Source organism: Apium graveolens, chromosome 1 (assembly GCF_009905375.1).
Source record: "Apium graveolens cultivar Ventura chromosome 1, ASM990537v1, whole genome shotgun sequence".
Classification (NCBI taxonomy): domain Eukaryota; kingdom Viridiplantae; phylum Streptophyta; class Magnoliopsida; order Apiales; family Apiaceae; genus Apium; species Apium graveolens.
Window position 1 is genome coordinate 64,487,441 of NC_133647.1, and position 7,164 is coordinate 64,494,604.

A 7,164-nucleotide genomic window follows, 5' to 3' on the forward strand; every position below is an offset into this window, starting at 1 on the left:
TGCTAGCATGGCAAGTTCTAAACCTCTATATTCTCTGTCGCTTCAATAGAGATTAACACGCTATCTTATATGTTATCTACGCACATATGACGAATAAGCACAACCAATACTAGGATATCAATCAATCACCACACACTAAGGTATCGGAACAAATTAACTATAGAAATCCATAAGTAAATCTGTTGGAACCCCATGATAACGATTAGCCCATAATAGAACTCATCGTCACCATGGGTTCATATGAAAGCATGTTAATAACACAATGATATAAGGTTGAAAAAAATACTTAATAAATAATGAAGTACGTCACAAGAGTATTAAGGTTCAAAGCATAGAGAAAACTAGCATCCACTGTTATAACGAATTAAAAGAATCATGAGATAAACTAATGCTCCCTCTTCTTCGTTGTTGTGTGCTAAAACGGTCTTCTCAATCTTCTTGCCTTCGCTCTTATTTAAGAAAACGTCTTCCCATAAGGTTTATATAAGAGTCCATGAGTCACCATGCCAACAGAAGCCCAAACAGAATTAAAAACAAATAAAACCAGAATCTGAAATTCCGCACGCACGCGGTCGTATGCTCCCTCCACGCGGTCGCCTGCTGGCACGCGGTCGCGTGCTCCAAGCGCGCGGTCGCGTGTTACCCTTCTGGAAAATTCTTCATTTTGCTCCTGTTTGTGCTGATTCCTTTGCTCATCACCCCTAGACCGATTCCAAGTACTTCCTTAAGCTTTATTTGATGAAAACCACCTATCTAAGCAAATTATACCCTGAAATGCAAAAACATTGGAAAACGTGACAAATACACAAAATACTTGAGTCCAAGACACCAATTCAAATTATTATGAGACGCTGTAAGTGGTATAAAATGCCACTTATCACACCTCCAAACTTGAATCGATGCTTGTCCTCAAGCATCACAGACTCAAACTCAGAATAAATCATGCATGAATGCAACTATATGAATGTGGCGATCCCCTCGCGATGACTAATGTGACGACTGAGAATTTTGCGACGTAATTAAGTGAATAAAGTATGCTTTATGTGATATGATTATAATTATGTGACTAAGTGCTGATTAATTGACTTTTCTGTATATAAGAATATAGGAGCGTAAATAAAAACGTTCCAATTTAAAAAGTCAGCTTAGGAGTTGAGTTGTGTTGTCGGGCCGTCAGGTAGAACGGAACCCGTCCAAATAAGGAATTACAGAATATAAAATGTGAATTATGTGTAATTTAATGAAATGAACGTTAAAATAAAGTATTTCGTCCTAAGTGACGTGTCGATTGGTAAAGATAATGAGAAGCGTAATCGAAATGCTGAGCGACGGGTCGTCAGCCTGAACGTGACCCGGTACGCGTAGAAAAGGATAAAGATTAAAAAGGGATAAATTCTATAATTAGACCTGAGTCGTTATGTGATTATATATGTGTGATTGCTTGTCTGTGTGCATGACTGTGTGCCTTGTGACATTTTATGAATTTAAAAGAATTATGTGATTTAAATAAAGGTTTATTTAACCTTCGCGCATTATTATAAAATTATCGGAGTACGATAAAAGCTTGGGATTTGTTTTGTTATTTTCGTAGTAGTCCTAGAGACTTTTTAAAAATGATGAGTGGATTTATTTGATGGTCCTTGCATTTTAAAGTGATTTTTATGTGAGAAAATAATATTATTAAGACGAGCTTGTGAAATTCATATAAAATCAAACGTCCGCTCAAAAATCTATTATGAGTAACGGTTGAAAAGCTAATTTCGAGATCTACGTGTTAAAATTGTCATTTGCAATAATTTTCGATTTTCCGAGAGAGATATATTTTATATTTGATTTTTGTTACATTTGAGTAAAAAGAAAGGAACACTAAGCTTATTTAGCATAAAAAGTGATTGCATGTTAGTTTTAGAGAAAAACAAGTAGTGCATGTCATTGTTGGATCCTTGAAATTGTAAATTATGTTTTTGCCGAATAGAAAATGGATTTAGAAGAGATTTGCTTGATGATTAAGTGAATGCATGTTGATTAAATGAGTTAATTAAAGTTGGAGTCACTAGGTGATGCTTGGTTTTGGTGTTTAATGGATTGAATGACTAAATTAAGGACTAAAACAAGTGGGAAATGTGATATATAACCCTGCATGTCAAAATTGATCCTTGCACGTATGATTTTTTAAAAACCCGAATGGGTCTTAGGATTAAAAAGAGGAATTAAGTTGGTTTTGCCAATTATCTTAATGGCTAGTGAGAACTTGATTGCATGACAAAGATTGGGTGGTGTTTATGTTCGAATTTTGATAATTAAAAGAAAGTGTTGATTTCGATTCTTAATGTAATTATGATTCGGATTTTTGATTAAAAAGGATGAAGTTTAAGTGCATAAATGACTCTTGTGATTTGCATTAGTTGTGTTTGATTATATGAGATTGAAATTGAATATACATGGTTGTGTTTTATGTGTATGGTTCGAATTAAGGAATAAAAGAAAAAGGGAATTAAATTGTTTGCTATTAAAAAGAGATATAAGTGATAGTTATGGTCGTAAAGGTTTGGTTGTGAATAAATCATGTACTCTTAAGAGTTATATTACTGTGATTTGAGAAATAGCTAAGGTTAAGCAAGTATGCTTCGATTATTAAGTATATAAGGATATAAAAGTTATGAGAAAGGAATGTGCTATGTGCTATGAACAATGTGCTTATGTGTATAAGCTATATTCGTATACTCGAGTCAAGGATATAATCGAGTTATCGTATTGAGTGATCGTTCTGGGAACGAGAGTTGAGAAACTGATTAAGGTTTTGGTTTTATTGTAGATTCAGAGCGTGAGGGCATTCAGGCTAGGAAAGGAAAGGATATACTAGGTGGCAATAGTTCAACCTTCAGAAAAGCAATTTCAGGCAAATAACTCTGATTACTTGTGTAAATGATTATAAAGAGAATGTTGTTCATACCATGTAGAGTATGGAATTGTTTAACTTGTGAAGCCCTGATATTGGTTTGAGATACCCTGCCTTTGATCTTGATAAACTGTTATTGATAAGTTTACTAATTCAACCCTTTGATAATATGTCCTTTCTGTTCAAGTTATTTATTAAGCCATGAATTGTATTGAACCTTATAATTATCCTTGTGAACCCTGTTTAATAATACTTTATTCCTGATCACCCTATTGATCCCTAGACAGATGTTGATCCTTCTAACTTAAATACCTTGTTATCCTTGTACAGAATCCTTAAGAATTGTTCCTTGATTATCTTTGAATCACTCCCTGAACTTTGTTTATCTTAAAATCTGACTTAAGAATGAGTTTCGACTTGAAAGAGTCCGAATGATTTCATATTCTAAGTAATGATAAAATGGATTTTTGAAAACCTATTTGTTTTTTCAACTTAAGGTTTTCCAAACGAATTCCTGATGGATTGGATTGAGACGTAAGAGGCTAGTGGGACTAGTCCAGTCATGGTAAGAGGCTAGCGGGGCTAGTCCAACTTAAGGCTGAAATTATGCCGATTGGTACCTTAAAGACCGGATGGAGGTCGGTACGGGCTGATCACCCATATTATAATGAAATGGAAAGATAAAGTGATCCAATCAAGGTTCTAAATGATTATTTAAAAGGGAACTGAAACTTTTTGTTCAGTAAATTGATTCTTGAAAATGAAAATGGTTTATATTGTTTTGAAAGAGTTGATGTGAAGCTTAAAGCTCGAGAACCCTGATCCTTAAACCTGTTGATCATATGATTGATTCCATATAATGAAATACTGTTGCTTTCCTCTCTTTTTTAAAGATCTATTTTGATCCTTTAATGATTTGTGATGAATGTCGGCTTTCGACCTACGTTGAGCCTATCCTTCAAAACCTTTCCTTAACCCAAAAGCTGGAAATCTGCCACCTAGAACAAAAAAAGTAGAATTGCCTGAGTTTGGTAAAGTATATTGTGATTTGATATCGTAGAACTGCTTATAGTTACTTGCTGAGTTTTATACTCATATGTTTTGTTTTAATCTAACCATGGCAGTTAAGCAAGAAGATGGCCAGGCTTAGATGCACTCCTCGTAAGAGCATACCTGATGGTCCCTACCGCGTTGAGGGCTTCCGGTTGCCAGAGCAGGTAGTGGTATTTTTGAGTGAGCACGCGCCTATAAGGAAATGTTTAAAGATATAATGGGTTATCTGTCGGTTCCCAACCGAAATTACAAGTGTTTCTAGCATGTATGTCAAGCTAACAAGATTCAACATCACTCTAACGCTATCACTACACTCGCATCAATATCACATATTAATCGGTAAAGCAACACAAAGGGATCATGGCATATCCATGAAAATGCAACTACATGGACTCACATAATAACACAAACAAAAATACAAACAAATATGTCCTAAATGAACAATCATGCAGAAATATGAATGAACTACAACTAAACATGCAATATGAATCTATATGAATCTATATAGACACACACACACTACTAATCCTTACATTATCACCCAAAAACTTAAAATTTTCAATATCCTGATTGAAGTTAATAATAAGGATTTCAGGCATACCTAATTAGCGGGAGAATCAACCTCATCGGGTGGAGGATCTGGTGGCCAATCAACCTCACCACCAGTGTCTCAAACAACAGTACCGAAAGCGTGTGTCAAATCTTCAGCAAAATATCGGTGGATGACATGCATGGCCTCCATACGCCTAGTCAATCTTCTATACTGTGCATCACCAATACCATTCCTATCAACTACTTGTTGCACATGAGATATCCGTCCAACCACTCTCTACATCATCAAAAATATATCCCAACCCCTTATCATGGGGTGCACCTAAGAATGAATAACTCAAGTGATATGGCATTCAGTTGAGCTCAAGTGTGGGAGCTTCTTGAATAAATGGTTCAAAACGCTCCTGAGAAATTTTCAGCTTTGCTAACCCAAAAGAATCAAATGGTATATCCAACTTCCTCATCCATGGAGGTGCATTCAAATCCTGTAATTGCTCTGCTCCTTCTTTATCTTTAATAACTGTTTCCCCTATTAAGGATCTCTCTAAGGTATCTGACTTTGGAAATTGCTCAGGCTCTGAATTTACTACAGAGTCGACCCACTCTACTTTAAAGCACTCCTCTTTAGCTGTGGGTAACTTTATATCCTTAAACACATTAAAAGTGACCTTTCGATCATAAACCTTCATCGAAAGCTCTCCTTTTTGCACATCGATCATAGTTCATCCTGTAGCCAAGAATGGTCTTCTCAAGATAATGGGAATCTTCTTATCTTCCTCAAAATCAAGAATTACAAAGTCAATAGGGAAGATGAGTTTATCCACCTTGACCAAGACATCCTCCACTATACCTCGTGGATAAGCGATGGAACGGTCAGCTAGTTGCAATGACATGTATGTTGGTTTCGGATTAGGCAGACCAAGCTTCTTGAAGATAGATAAGGGCATCAGATTGATGCTAGCTTCTAAATCACATAAATACTTGTCGAACGACAAGTTTCCGATGGTGTAAGGAATAGTGAAGCTTCCAGGATCTTTAAGCTTCGGAGGCAACTTCTGTTGCAGTACAACACTGCATTCCTCCGTTAGAGCAATAGTCTCTAAGTCATCTTCACTTTCTGAGAGAGAATACCTTTCATAAACCTCGCATAGCTAGGCATCTGTTCAAGAGCTTCAGCAAAAGGTATGTTGATATGAAGTTTCTTGAACACCTCCAAAAACTTCTCAAACTGCTTATCCAGCTTTTTCTTTTGTAGCCTCTTAGGAAAAGGAGGTGGAGGATAGATCTGTTTCTCCCCTGTATTACCCTCAGGAGGAGTGTGTTCCACAGTAGTCTTCCTTGGTTACACCTCTGCTTCCTTCTGCACCATCTTCTTCAGCCACAACTGCATTTTCTGAAACTTGAGATTTTTCAGGCTCTTTGTCTTGCTGAATTTGGGGGCTTGCGACCTTTCTAGACCTCAAGGTGATGGCGTTCACCTGTTCTTCAACTTCCCTCTTGCCTAGATTTGATTCTGTATCATTAGGAAGCGTTCCTGGTGGTCGATTCAATAAGGCATTAGCAATTTGCCCTATTTAGTTCTCCAGAATCTTGATAGAAACAGCCTGACTTTGGCATGTAAGTGCCTGGTTTTTGCACATAAGCCGCAACTCCTCCAATTCAGATTTTTCATTCGAAGATAGACATGCACCATGAGTTTGTTGTTTTGGTGTAATTTGTTACTGAAAACCAGGAGGGTTGAATAGCTTATTTCCAAACTGCTGGAACGGCTGTTGCATCGTATTCTGATTATTGCTCCAGCTGAAGTTAGGATGATTCCAGTTGTCAGGATGATAAGTGTCTGGAACTTGTTGCTGCGATCTCTAAAAGTTGCTCACAAACTGAGCTGAGTCACTAGATATAGCGCATTGCTCTGTCACATGCGGACTTGCACACAGCTCACAACACTAATTATCTGCTTAACACCATAGTTAGCCATATAATCGATCTTCATAGACAACGCCTTTAGTTGAGCAGTGATAGTCGTAGTTGTATCCACTTCAAGAACTCCTGCTACCTTGCCCTGTGGACATCTCTGGGTTGGATACTGATATTCATTAGCAGCCATCAGTTCAATTAGATCATAAGCTTCCTCATAGCTCTTTGCCCATAATGCTCCGCCTGATACTGCATCGAGCATGGGTCTGGACTGTGCTCCCAACCCATTATAAAAACAATTGATGATCATCCAATCCGGCATTCCATGATGAGGACACTTCGTAAGCATCTCCTTATAGCGCTCCCAAGCTTCACATAGCGATTCTCCCATTTGCTACGCAAATTGAGTAATATCATTCCTGAGTGCAGCTATCTTCGCCATAGGGAAGAATTTAGTAAGAAACTTCTGAGCAAGATCTTCCCAAGTAGTAATCGAACCAGCTGGTAGAGAGCGTAACCAGCTCTTAGCCTTATCCCTCTGAGAGAATGGGAACAGTCTCAGCTTCACAGCATCCTCAGAAACACCGTTGAACTTGAAGGTGTCACAGATCTCAATGAAATCCCTAATGTGCATATTGGGATCTTCAGTTGGAGAACCCCCAAACTGGATTAAATTCTGCACCCATTGAATTATGCCAGGATTGATCTCAAAGGTATTAGCTGTGATAGCTGGACGAACAATG

General features: G+C 37.4%; 1 non-coding gene across 1 annotated transcript; it reads left to right on the forward strand.

Annotated features, from left to right (window-relative positions):
* Positions 1 to 6,741: 6,741 nt before the first annotated feature.
* LOC141682699 (small nucleolar RNA R71) lies at positions 6,742 to 6,848 on the forward strand. The gene has a single exon (XR_012559919.1). It is a non-coding gene; the product is annotated as a small nucleolar RNA R71 (small nucleolar RNA).
* The last annotated feature ends 316 nt before the right edge of the window (positions 6,849 to 7,164 follow it).